Source organism: Ceratotherium simum, chromosome 2 (genome assembly GCF_057802395.1).
Source record: "Ceratotherium simum simum isolate JZ-2026a chromosome 2, ASM5780239v1, whole genome shotgun sequence".
Lineage (NCBI taxonomy): Eukaryota > Metazoa > Chordata > Mammalia > Perissodactyla > Rhinocerotidae > Ceratotherium > Ceratotherium simum.
Genome location: NC_141901.1, coordinates 78812303 through 78826328, shown reverse-complemented (window position 1 = coordinate 78826328; position 14026 = coordinate 78812303). Strand labels below are relative to the sequence as shown.

The 14026-nt window shown below is 45.4% G+C and overlaps 1 long non-coding RNA gene across 1 annotated transcript in view; it reads right to left on the bottom strand.

Moving 5' to 3' along the window:
* Positions 1–7009: 7009 nt before the first annotated feature.
* LOC147918067 (uncharacterized) overlaps positions 7010–14026 on the bottom strand; it is a 34124-nt gene continuing 27107 nt past the window's right edge. Inside the window, exons 2-3 of the long non-coding RNA XR_015549158.1 lie at positions 11515–11573; positions 7010–7651 (exon numbers count right to left, since the gene is read on the bottom strand). This is a non-coding gene — a long non-coding RNA (uncharacterized LOC147918067). The remainder of the gene's footprint in view (positions 7652–11514; positions 11574–14026) is intronic.

Genomic DNA, 14026 nt, shown 5'->3' with positions numbered 1-14026 from the left:
TGGCCCCTACCTGCTTATCCCTCTCCACATTGCTCTTTTCCTTGCTGTGTCCCAGCCAAAGTGGCCCCCTAGTGTCCCTCTGCTTGATACACTCTCCACCCCTCGGTGGGGGTGGGGGGAAAGGGGAGGGTGCAGCCTAAAAATTCATCAGAAAGGTCTCCCCTGACCACCTAATAAAGGCAGTTGCCCACCATTATTTTCTATTATAGGAGCCTGATCTTTTCCTTCACAGACCTAACTACAACGTGTAATTATTTCATTTATTTGTTTCTCTTGCTAGACCACGAGCTCCACAAACTGTTCTATTCATCAGTCTATCCCTAGAGACCCACATGGTTCTGACACATGGTAGATACTTATAAATATTTTTTGAATAAATGAATGCTGGGGCGGTTCACAGAAAGAGCACCTACTCGCAAAAGGAGGGCGTCTTTCACCAGCTAGGGAAAGGCCTCTGCAGAACCCAGCAGTGGAACAACAGCGCCACCAAGCGGTCAGTCACCGTTACCCAAGGCATCCGCTCCTTTCCAGAAATCTCGGCATTAGAGGGCTGTTCTGGTATTTAAAGGTGAATCATAATCCACTAAGCTTGTTTCTTTATTTCCTTTATTTAAAAAATCCACAAAGTGCCCTCGAACATCGCTCACCTTCCCCTCCACAGAGCGGGACATTTGAAGGCACGTGGAGGCTTCCTAGCTAGGCGGACTTTGGGAGTTGCTATGGTGACTTTTCCCTTTTTTGCTAACCGTTTGGAAACCTTACATTTTCAATTCTGCACGCTTTGAAAAGGTCTGCTTGCTTCTACTTTGTTTTTTAAGCTTTGCTTTGATTTGCCGTATTTAATTTGCTTCACCTTCTAATTTGTTTAATGACATGTTATTAAAATTCCCCAAGGAGTCAGCAGGAATCTGGGCCGCTGAAAGACATTAACTGCATTCTGGAAGCATCTGTGATTCCCATCAGAGCACCCCTTACAAGGTTGAAAACCCATTTATTACTGCTGAGCTGCTGTGGACAGAATCCACAGTGGCCTGGAAGCTGCCGCAGACGACCCAAATCTTTGGGTGATGCTGGAAAACCGTGCCGTCTCTTCATTCCCTACGCCCGTCAGCGCCTCCATCTCCGCTGCTGCTGGTCCTCCGCGCGAGAAAAGTGACCCTGACTGTTGACCGTACCTGCTTGTTTTCTCTCATTAGTCACCCCTAGAAGATAGGAAAACAGAACGTTCCGTGCTCAATTAGAAGGACGCTAAAATGCATCCCTGAGGTCTGCCCATCACAGACATGAGCCGAACGTGAGCAGTAGAACATGCCATGAGCGGTAACGGCCAGGGCCCCGCCTCAGTGTCAGGACTGGGGCCCTGACTTAGGGAGGCTGTGCAAGGCAGGAAGTGTTGTCAAGAAAATGCAGGCAACCAATGGTTCCAAAAAGGCTGCTATACTGATGGCGCTACGAGAGCTTCCAGGAAGAAGGCCAGGGCAAAATTTCTTGGCATTGCGAGAAAAATAGACCCCAGCACCCTCTTAAACATTGTCACACAGCTTTAGGGTCCTCTTGTCCTTCACTAAAAAGGGAGGCAATCTCTCCCAGCAAAGACCGAGCCTGAGTGCCCTTTCTGTTAAGTGGTATGTGCTTCCGCCCCTCCCCATTTTATTTTTTAAAATGGTAAATACGTGGTAGTTGTTACCTGAATGCGTGTCCCTTCTAAAAGGGGGAAAAATCAAATAACACAGAACTATATTTAGAAAAAGTCAATGTTTCCTCATCTTACCCCTTTCTACTCACCTCTCCACAGGGGACTCCTCTTGGAGCAGTTTGGTGCGTAGCTTTCCACATATATATATAAATTTATATGTGTGTGTGTACATGTACACATACAATTCAGGTGCAATTAGACCTGTACCTCAATTGTACGATTCAGCTTGAGGACTCAGTGGTCTTGTGCTATTTCCGGAGCGCAGTTTTTATTGTTGCTTTCACTTCCGGCCAGTCTGGGTCTCAGGTAGGCGCCTCCTGAGACTCAGCCCCCCGCCGCTCACGCTGGCCTCCCTGCACAGCATGCCCCTACTCCTCGCTGTGTTGGATCTGCGTATCCTGGACACACAGTGTGGATTTTGTCCCTGCCTTTCTGCCACCGTCTGGATTTCTTTAAAAGCCCAGACCACCAGGCTTCCCAGCGTCGTTTCACCCGAGTAAAATCCACCTCCTTCCTTTAACTTCAGAGTCACAAGAGCCCCCCAGCAGCGTCCATGGTGTCTTCTTATCTTTGGGTGTGACACAAAATCCCCGCCGTCTTCCCTTGGGTGTCTACATGGACCCCACACTCACCTGAGCTCTCTTCTCACCAACTTTGTTATTTCGCTGCCTGAACATCAGGCTGGGCTCTGTCAACACGAGGGTTTCCCAGATTTGGATAAAGGGAGGGCATGTCCATCCCACACACAATCTATCTGGTCGGCATTTTGCTTGATGACAGCTATTTTGCTCAAGAATTAAATAAGGCAAAAATATGTCTTATTGTAAAGCTTGTCGCAGTAGCTTCACAAGCAAATCATTTTGTTTCTAAGTGGGATTGTGCTATCAGGTGGCTACTATGTACGCTTTCACATGTATCCTTTCACATCCTTTATTTTTACCTATAATCTCTTTGACATTGATGGAGAAAGTATTTATTCAGGGCATAACCCTGTGATCGGCACTGTGAGGGATATGAAAAAGCCAACTCTTTTAAAAAGGTGTTAATTGGATTTTTCCCATATAAAACCCCCCATAGCATTTTATTTCCTAACTCTGCTTCTCACAGTCAACTTCATTTGCCCATTTAATGCAATTTGCTTCTCATGATAAGATTCTATTAAGTGATTATTAAGACATTCTGAGTTACTTCAGCCAAGCTCGTCTATAATCATTACCGACCTCCTGGGGGTGATGCGAGGTATAATTAGTTAAAGCTCACTGTTGTCTCCCAGCATCCGGAACTACAGAGACACTTCCACACGGCCCATCTGCAAGCCTTGAACTTAGTCTGGCTGTAGGACAGTGCAGCCTGCTTGCATTTACGTTCCCTAAGTCCCATAGGTCCGGGTGGAATGACACTCAATGTCGGATCTGTGGAAATAGCATACTAGAAGTCGGCTAAGTCTATTGACATCAAATTATATCTCTAAGAGTTGATTTCTTTTGGTTTCTAAAGCATATTATATAATAGTGCTAATCTTACTGTTAAAACGAACAAACGAACCTTCTACTAAAAATTGAACTAGGTTGAACTAAATCAACCTAGCATTACCCTCGAACCTCTCACTCTTTTAATCTTTCAGAAACACTTATTGAACTCTCTGTACAGGTAGCACTGGACTAGGATCTCAGGCTATGACGTTGAGAAAGAAAGTCTATCGCCCTCAAGGAATTTATAATCAGTAAACTACGCAAATGGTAATAAGGGCGACTGGCAAACGTTCACATTTACTCAAAACCTACCTGGTATTAAGAGACAGGAGTCTGCAGGAGCTGAGTAGGGGTGTTGAGGACAGGCCATTGTGGTCATCACTCATTCTTAGAGTCTCCAGGAGTCGGAAGGACTGGACTACAACAATTAAGAGAGAGTGGGGAGCAAGGAGAGAGGGAGAGAGAAAGAGGAAGAAATTGCCTGAGTGGTTTAAATACTTCATTGATGAAAGTACTTGAGCCAAGTACCAAAGGCCCCATGGCTCCCGGGGTCTGTTTCCTCTCCAGAGCTAGTTTTTTAGTCCCTTGGAAAATGAGAAGCATTTAATCAGTAGAGGGGGGTGAACCGCTTCAGTAGGCACGCAGACCACAGTGAGAAAGGACATGGGTGATATCCCTATAATAAGGGATCAGGCTGAAAAACTGAAAAAAGAAACAAGAATTCGTGGAGCATTTAGTGTACAGGCAAAGAGCTCTATAAACCCTAGCGGCATCTCAGGGTTTCTTTGCATTACAGCACAATACAATCATTTGTCGTGATAATGACTCCAACACACTCAGAAAAGGTTACAACATGGCTGCTAGGCAGGGGACTAGGTACTAGAGAACCATTTCCACCAAAAAGTACTTCTAGAAATTTAAATCATTCCTTAAAGTAATTCTGCAGTAATAAGATGCAGGAGGCAAATTGTAGTTCAATATAAAGAAGTGTTTTCTCTCAGTTTTAGCTGCCCCTAAATGGATTTGGCGACTCTGAGAGGTGGTGAGTGTCCTACGGCTTAGAGGTATTTAAGCCAAGTCAGGACAGCCACTTATGGGGAGGCTGCTGAGGGACTTCAAATGTTGGCCTGCCGCACGTTTTGTATAGCCTGGGAGCTAAGAATGGTTTTTACGTTTTTAAATGTAGATTGTAAAATGTCCAAAGGTCTGTTTAGCTTTTCAGTGAGAACCGTTGCTCAATTTTGCCTCTTGACCTGGCAAGGCTAAAATGCCCACTATCTGGTCCTTTACAGGAAAAGCGTGCTGACCTCTGCTCTAAGGGGCGTTGTTTCCCAACCCTGGGGTGCCGGGATCTGAGCACGCCTCATGTGCTGACGAGGCCTCAACCACAGTGACCCCACAGCAGAACTGCTTCCCAGTGGAGGAGAGTCCCTCTGGGAGACACGACGGTCTCCGGAAGCCAACCTCCATCTAGTGTCAGGGAATGCTTGTTAGGATATACAAATGCCGAATTTCCTCCTCTCCTCTTTCTTACAAATTACATTTTATACTTTCAGATGTTATTCTTTGGCTGGGGAGAAAGACAACTCAATGAGTTCCAGGAGGCAAACAGCAGGAACAGGGTGTGTGTCAAAATCACCCAGATCTCCCCTTCCATCAGGCCAATGGGACATTTCCCAGGGCATCGCACAGATGGGGGCCAACATCCCTGGACCATCCCAAGGGGTCCCTCCAGGGAAGATGGTAGAGGCAAGAGCCAGGGACCGTCATGTTATTTTTACTCTGGAAGAGAAATACCCTTAAGAAAATGAAAGTGTTCAAATTTCTCTAATTTTTTTCCTCCAAGTCTGGGGGAAAAACATCTTATCAAAATGCCTTCTCCACCTGTTCTGCCTTTGCTGAGGGATTAGCAACCCTTGAAAGGCTCCTGTCCCTGGGTGTGCTGGGGGCAAGAAGAAAAGGGCCCATCTTGTGACTATCACAGGTGTGAGGTGGCGGTTTCAGTAACATTGTAAAATCCCTGGGTCTCCAGGAAAAGGGAAACAAAGGGCAGAAAACCCTGACACAGTCCCATTAATCTCAGCGTAAGGTAACAAATTCCACTGCTCAGAGTTTGAGCCAAGAGAACAATAGTCTTCAGGGAATTTCATGATCTCCAGGGACAAATATGTGTTTTGAGTTGGTTTTTAAAATGTGCATCTATGTATGTTCATGTTTTTCCCAGCACAGGGTGCCCACACATGGCAAGTCACAACGGCATGAGGTATGTGACATTAAAATTCACACGTTGTAAGTATTTTTAATAGCTTTAAGGAATTGCATGTGCACGCACACGCACGCACACACACACCAGCTTAGTGCTCTGTGACTTCTGCTACTGCCTCATATTGTGCTGTACGTCAGATCACAGGGGCACAGAAGCCAAGTTTACTGCACGGAAAGGGCCACACTAGTGTCACCATCCCTTCATGGATCCTCCATGTCTATCATTTCAGAACCTCTGAGCACAAAAGGGTTATTGTTATGCCACATGATACTAAACATTAATTTTGTGACCCAAATCACTCCTGAAAACACAGTTTCCACCCACTGTGGGTGCTATCACTGTAAGTGTTTTCATAAGGATATGTGTGAGAGAGGCTGGAAGTATCCAAATATCTTTGAGAAATTGTGGTCAGGAACTTCCAAATAGCTCACTCACCTGTCTGAGCGTCCCTCTCCCCCTTTCCCCTTCTCCTTACGCCCTTCATCTACTTTTTCTCACACACACGATCTCACACTTCTCCCAGAAAATAGACTTGGACCACGTGCGTCATGAGTGGCAATCTGGATGGGCACATTTCCACTGTCACAAAATCGTGTCTTCTATCCAAGCCAATCTCCCCCGCCCTCCTTCCCGAGGCCCGTTCCACAGTTAGAATTCAGCTCAGAGTGAAGAGCTGGCACCCAGCAGATGGCTGCAGGCAGCATCTTCCCGCAACCTGGACGCCCACTCCTCAGCAGAAAGAACCGGGGCGCCATATGTCGGGGCTGCTAACGTTGCCAGCAGAAGGGAAGCTTTGTTCTTTTGTTGGGTTTGTTTTGAAAGGGGAACATAAATAATGCACACCAGCCTCTCCTACACCAGCAACCTGGGCAGAGCTTGCCGGCAGTCCTTGCGGTGGCTCGGAGGGCCCCAACTGTTCCCTGAACACGGCTGAGTACAAGTGCTTGCCTTGGCCACCGGGTGGATTAAGCCTGATTAATTGCCAACAGTAAACAGTCCTCCTATGGCTTTTGTCATATTTAATCCGTGAATGAGCTCTTTGTTGAAACAATCATGTTTCCCTATAAAAATTAAGATAATTTTATTCACACAACCCAAAAAGCTTCTCGCAAAGGCAGTTGGAACAGTGGATGTCCCCACCACTTTGGCTGATGTGTGTGTTAGGAGAGGGGAGGGCTGAGGTGGGTGCATGCAGAGCGGGTAGGGCGAGGGTCTGAATATCCTCAAGGCTTTTGAGACAAGAGTGTCAAATGAAGGAGTGTCAAATGTCTGTTCTGCTGCCAGCCAGCCAGGTTTGTTTCTCTTACAGGAATCCTACGTGCTTCTCAAAGTCACTCATTTCAAGCTGTGAAGTGTCTGAGAAGTCAGCACGGCCTTGCTCAACGCCCTGTCCAGTCTTAGCAAATTCTCAATAATTTTTGTTGGATAAGTGAATGAGTGGTTAAATGAATGACTGCTTTTTGGGTTAGATAAATTCTCGATAGCTTAAAATGTGTTTTGAAAACACATCATATATGTGTGTGTGTACTTGTATGTATGTGCATATGTATACAAAAAGGATCTAAAATAGTCTAGCCACGGTATTAAAAACGTTTAACATTATTTATTGCTAGTCTCTATGCTCTGTTTTTCATGTATTACTTTTGTTATTAGAAAAAAATTAGCTTCATTTTGAAAAGGAAACAAAACATGTAACACTAAGTAAACCAAAACAGCATCACTCATCATCATTATAGTAATTGCAGTCTACAAAGAAACTGAGTGGGTGCCTGGTGTCAGCCACTGTTCTGAGTATCTTGCGTGCATTACCTCATGTCATTCTCATGACCACACTATTAAGTAGGAACTATTATTAACTCCTTTTGCAGAACGGAAACCCATGAATGCAAATGATTTACGTTCTTAAACAGTGTGTATAATGCAAAGATAAACAAATGAACACAACATACAATTTACAACAATTTCCCAATAGTAGTGTAACTGACAAGGAGGCTCTGAGCTATCAGCAACATAAGGAAGCCTGCCTGAACGACAATGCTGCCTCACTGGGTTTGAGAGGAATAAACGAGATATGGAAATGTCTGGCAACATCCCTGGCTTCGAGCTGAGACTTAATAAATGATAGTTCTCCCCTCAAACATCAGTCAAGTCCCCCCACAGCTTTCTCCAGGATCCTTCAGGGGTGAATGGTAACATCCCAGGCCTGAGCCACAGCGTCTGGAAACACAAAGAACAGAAACAAAATGACCAGTTTGAGACTCAAGTACGGGCCAGCCCTGTGGTAGGTGTCTTATAACTGTCCCCTCCTTCAGACAGTCTCTCTACTAATTCTGCCCCTCCGGTGGCAATCTGTACTGATCCCATTTGCCAAGATGGTGACACCAACTGGGATTTATTCAAATACCATGAGAGGAGACCGTGAAGTGCCTTCTGGAGCACTGCCACCCCCTAAAAATCATGCTCCAGGCCATTGTGGGGTGAGATGGATTTTATTTGAAAAAAATGTTTCTTTCAAAGTCAGTCTTCTATATATGCTTGTCACCTCCGTTAACAACAGTTTGCAGAAAGTTCATGGGTTGTGCACTCAGCGAATAGGCGAGGCAGCTGTGAGTTTTGTTGTCAGTGGAGAGGTCAGGAGACTGAGTTAATCCTGACTCTGCGCTCACAAGCTGGGTAATGCAGGGCTTCGGGTCCTCCACCGCAACACAACAGAGTTGGTCATGTATGCTTGCTTCCAACTGGAATATTTCATGAGTCTGAGCTAACAAAGCCTTTGGAGACAAAGGGGCAGCAAAGCTTTCCCTGGAGGCAGGGGTATATGAGGAGTGCACACCCCTTAGATTTATAAAGCCCAAGCTCTAGAGTGATGGGGCAGGTCTGTATATTATCCAGAACATTCTTAGAAGGGAGGAGTGTGAACTGAGTTTTGTGGGAATGGAGGAGAGAAGCCTTTCTCTTCAAGTGGAATGAGATTACAGAAAGGAGTCTGGGAAAGGCTTTCCTGCCCAGAAAATATCGAGATCTGCCCTGCTGGGGTGGAACATGCAGTACGGGTATATTTAATAAAAAGAGAAATATCCTACAATGAATTAATTCAACATATATCTGTGGGGCACTTAGTGGGCCAGGAATAGGCTGGTACTGGGACAACATGGGGCTTCTCCCTGGTCCTCAGGGAGCTTGCAATCTAGTGGTCCAGTGTAGAGAGAAACAGGTCACTAGAGGCCTCAAAGTCCCTAGACTTTTGGGTGAATGGAAGCAGTAGAAGGATTCCCACAATTCAGGAAGAGGCACCTAGAACAATTTAAAGGTCATCAATCCAGAAATGAGCTATCAGGCTCTGTAATGTTGGCAGGGAGGAAGGGAGGTGAAAGGATTTCATCCTTTCCTGTAAGACTTTAGATTCCTTTCTCTGGGCTCACCCTTGTGCACACCCTCCTGCACGAAGCTGACGGAGTTACCTTTCTAAAACGTGGATAGCCTTGGGTCACTCCTCACAAACCATCATCAGCTCTCCATTTGCTGCAGGAAACTCCCAGTGTGACATTCAAGGCCCTTCGCAAAATGACTTCAGCTTATTTTCCTAGCCTCATCCCACACCTCATCCTTATGGGTCCTGGAATGTGCCAGAAGCATACTTTTTTCCCCTTGGCTGTTCACGCTCTTGCCCCTTTCTGATGGTCTTTACTCCCTCTTCCTCTTAAGAGGCCAACTTAAATATTATCTTTCTTGGGGAGATTTCCCATATCTTACAAACTCATTCCATTTAGTTCAACAAAACGTCTGTTGTATCCCTTTTCTCCCAGGGCCTAGCACATTGCTCTAGACATGTAGGCATCCTAGTGATCTAAATTCTCAGAATCTGAAGGGATTTTGAGTGAAATTGCTAATGGGTGACTCTAATTTGCAGACTAGAGTTTTAACTTGTCTGCCAAATCCTGTCCTCTGACTGTGCAGAGAAGGATTTTAATGCAACATTTTGGTCTAGCAGGAAAAGTATGGTGATTGATTAATGAGGTCTGCCACTGTCACAGAAAGGGGGTGACAGCATGCATGCCATTTTTTCATTCTTTCACTAAATGTTTCCAAAGGGCACATACTATTTTTGTTGTTGTTAATATAATATAGTCCTGGTTGTTTATGATTTTTTTTGTTAATATAAGTTCCTGGTTCTTAAGAGTCAGTTTTTCTGCTGTCTGTTGTCCCTCCACTTGACTTCATCTACATTTGGCCTATAGATTCTTGGAGGCTGCCACTTGTATAAAAGTTCCTATCATCCGTAGCTCTGGCTAAAGAATGAGAAACAGATCTTAAAAAAAAATGCAGCTGGATTAAGTACCTTCCATTGATATTTGGAATTATTAAGGCATTATTATAATTTGGAATCTTAGTTTTCAATGTTCTGAGCCTCAAATTCTGCTTATTTGTCTGCATAGCTAATCCAGCCTAACGCTGTCCTCTACATTCAATTAACAACGTTCTGGATGCTTAACAATGAAGCACAGTCTGATTTTCATTCAGCAATTTGGAGAGCAAAATGCTCTTGCAAAAGTGAGGAAATTTGCCACTGAAGCTGGAGACAGGTCCCCTGTCTTTGTCAGATGCTCCCTAATGAGGTTCCTAACCCGAGTGGGGCGGTCCACGCAGTGCCCTGTGATCACAGTTGACGCAGGTGAAACAAGAACCTCCTGAGTGTAGGAAGAAAGCAGGTTTTATTCACTCGGGGTATATTTTCACTTTCTCCATAGGCTCTGAATGTGATTATCTTCCCAATCAGGGAACAATCACTACAAAGGAATGCCATCCTTGTAAAGCCCAAGGGCACACAGGTTGCTCTAACCAGAAACACACCTCACAATGCAGAGAGGCCATCTGGGATGTCTCCACTGCCAAGGGATGGGCAGGTGACGGGACCAGAACAGAGCCAGGATGCCAGCGCTCTGCTGGAGAGGAGGTGGCTGCCCTTTCGACTAATGCTTTTGAAAATCTCCTGCTGGGGAGAATTGGAGAAGTGCTAATGGATGTAATGAACCAAGACTCCCAGGAAAGCCAGAGAGAGAGCAGTGCCATCAGCCAAATCGCTGAAAACTCGAGCAAGGAAAACACTTTGAAGGAGAAACCCAATGAGGCAATTCAGTGTGGCCCAGGAAATGGGCAGGAGCCCCTGAAATCAAGGGCTAGTCATCAGCCCTTTAGGCCTGGAAGAAGTTATTTGGTGTATTTCTAGCACAGAGACCTGAGGTGGGTGATTGGCTCCAAACAGGAGTCTCCCACTTGCTTTGAGAAAAGGCCTGGGGCGGGGGAGGTGAGGACAGTTCACAAATGTGGATGCATGGAGACGGAGCATGGAGAGCACAGGGTGGCCGGGGTATGTCCTCACACAGGCCCCTCCCCCTTCCCCGCCTGTGTCCATGTCACCTTGCCCATCTCATCCTGTCTGTGGGCATTCAGCTGGCACCTGCTTCCAACTTTGCCCCCAGGTTAGTTTCCTATTGCTGCTGCAACAAACTAACACAAACTGAGTGGCTTAAAACGAAATACATTTATTCTCTTCTGGTTCTGGAGGTCAGAAGTCCAAAACAGGTTTTATTTGGCTAAAATCAAGATGTCAGCAGGGCTGCGTCCCTTCTGGAGGCTAGAGGCTCTAAGGAAGAATCCATTGCCTTGCCTTTTTCTGCTCCTAGAAGCTACCTCCACGCCTTGGCTCACGGCCCCTTCCTCCATCTTCAGAGTATAGCATCTTCAAATTTCTCTCTGACACGCCTGCCTTCCTCTTTCCGTTATAAGGACCCTGGCAATTACATTGGACCCACCTGAATAGTTCAGGATAATTTCCTCATCTTAAGACCCTTAACTTAATCGCATCTGCCAAGTCCTTCTATCATGTAAGGTAATATATTCACAGGTTCCTGGGGTTAGGAGAGTACATCTTTGGGGAGCCATTGCTCTGTCTACCACATCCTCCTACTACAGCAGCCAGAGCGGCAGAAGTGCCAGGCTGTCCCGGGGGCTGCAGCTCAGGAGCCAGGGTGAAAGAGAGCCAGATGGGACCGGGGGGGGGCAGAGCTGGCATTCCTTACCAGTCGGATTGTGCAGCAAACATTTCTTCAGTCTCTTCATCCGCGAGTCCTGGCATACCCTGTCAGAAATTAAAATGCATTTTCCAATGAAAGCAGTGTGAAAAATCACTGAGAAAAATCACTGAAATTGTACTACGCTTAAGGTACATCATATGTTAAACAAGTTTGTGAGGTGGCTGAGACCTGCCCTTCACCTTACACTTCATTTCTGTGGCGCGAATGCTGCTGAACAGCAGACATTCGTCAGCCGTTCCTGTCTGTGTGATACTTTTCCAGCTACTGTGCTGAACTTACCATTTCCCCGCATCGCCAGTCCACACACACACCTCCATTATCGCTCTCTTAAACTGCTCCCTTCATAGGAGTCCTATTGTTTCAATGGCAGCTTCAGTTCCATCACTATGTTGGGGAGACACTGCACGTGCCTCCTGCCTTATAGAAAGAATTTACAACATTGGACCTCAGTGTCAGGTTAATGCGAAGAATAGGGAAATACAATGAAAGGGCAGGTTGTTAAACTAGAGGCAGTCTGGTACAGCACACGAGGGAAGTATCCAGGGGTGACTGAGTCTGGGCTCAAGATCCGACCTTCCTGAATTTTAATCCTAATTCTGCCACTTCCAACTGTGTGACTTGGGAAAGTGTGAGTGTAACCTCCCCATGTCTCAGCTTCCCTGTCTGTAAGAGGAGGTAACAATAGCACACACCCAACCTTGTCGTCCTTGCGTGCCTCACACTAGAAGTTGAGTATAATGGACATGTGCTTTCCCATTCTCCTTTGCAGCTAGAGATGACACAGTTCTGGCCAATGGGCTGGCAGTGGAAGTCTGCCAGGGAACTTGGGGAAATTGTTTCCTCTATAATAAAACACCTGGGAGGAGATTCTTCATTCTCTTACTTTCCTCTCTTTCTGCTTTGGATGCTGTCATGTGAGAATGTGATGGTTCGGCCTGCCATAACCACGACACCATGAAGAGAAGGCCAGGAGAATGTAGAGATGCTCACTCATCACCCTGGCATCACTGAGCTGCTGAACTACCCTAGAACTGCTCACCTACCTCTCTGGTGGGTGAGATGATGAAATGACTCCACGGTTTAGGCCACTGTCAGCTGAGTATTGGGATTCTTGTGACTTAAAGCATTCTAAGCAGTACAAATTTCTGTCTCAGGGGGAGCATTGTAAAGATTAACTGAGATAGTGTATGTCAAGTGTCTGGCACAAAGCTAGCTGTCAGTCCATAAATGGTAATCATAATAATTATTATTAATAGCTGGGGAAAATAAGGATCTACTATTATTTGCTTTTTAACTTCCTACTTTTCAGTATCACTAACTCACCAATTTATGCTTGTGCTGGGAAATAAAGTGAAATCCCATAGGCTCAACTACATTTGACGAGGAGTTTATGCCCCTATTTGGGCTCCTGGAACAGGGGCTCCTCAGGGCCAGCGGCTGTGTCTTATTCATTAGTACACTCCATGCCTGGCACATAGGATGCTCTGAGTGGATGTTCTTGGGTGGGTGGGTGGGTGGGTGGGTGGATGGATGGATGGATGGATGGACAGACAAGTGAACTAACCCCAGAATCCCTTCTTATCCAGCATCAGGCTTGTTTGTATAACACAAAAAAATGAAAATCAAATTAGACTTTTAGGGGAATCAGGCACTTCTGATCTTAAAACCCTCACCAATGATATGTCATAGTCTATGCAGGGAGGTTTCCACCTGGGCCAAGAATACCACTGAGTGTTCTCCTAGCCCAGCATGAGCCAACCTGTCTATTGCTTTGCTAAAACATCTAAATATGCTGCAAGACATTTATATAATGTGACTTTTTTTCCCAAAAGGAAAGAGATGACTTGCACAGAAGAGTTTTAAGAAAATCACTTCCTGTAAAGAAAAAGTGATGGTGTTTTATTATACCATCAGGGCCAAAAAAAAAATTGTTCACAGTAACCAACTTCTGTTGGGCTTTCCACCAGCCAAGATAATCTGATGTCTGAGTGGCTGTAGTTATTCTCTCATTTGCTAAAGAGATTGCTAAGCTTGGGAATAGATGTTGAAGCAAGTGTTGAGGAGCAAGGCAAGATACTCACACTGTGTTTGTGATCAATTAGCCTGGGCAATATCATCTGTTCTTCTCCTGTCTAGCCTGAAATCCCTCATCTGTGCAAACGAATCAGGGTGTGTGCGTGTGTGTGTGTGTGTGTTTTCAGTCCATTCTTACCTCCAAAATTTCTTCCTTATACATTGAAATTTTACAGGTCAAGACCACCAAAGGGATTCCTTCTTACCATTACACCAGGATGATCAGGATCAATCATCAAATTTACTCTATCTCGTGTCTTTCCTGTATCAGTTAGGTATTTCTATTGGCTGCTAATAACAGACTGGGAATAACCTGTAATAAATACATAGTGTGGAGGTGGGTAGTCTAGGCCTGGTTTGGGGGTTCTGCAGTGTCATCAGGAAGTAAGGTTCTTCTCTCCCTGTTTTAACATATGACTTCCAC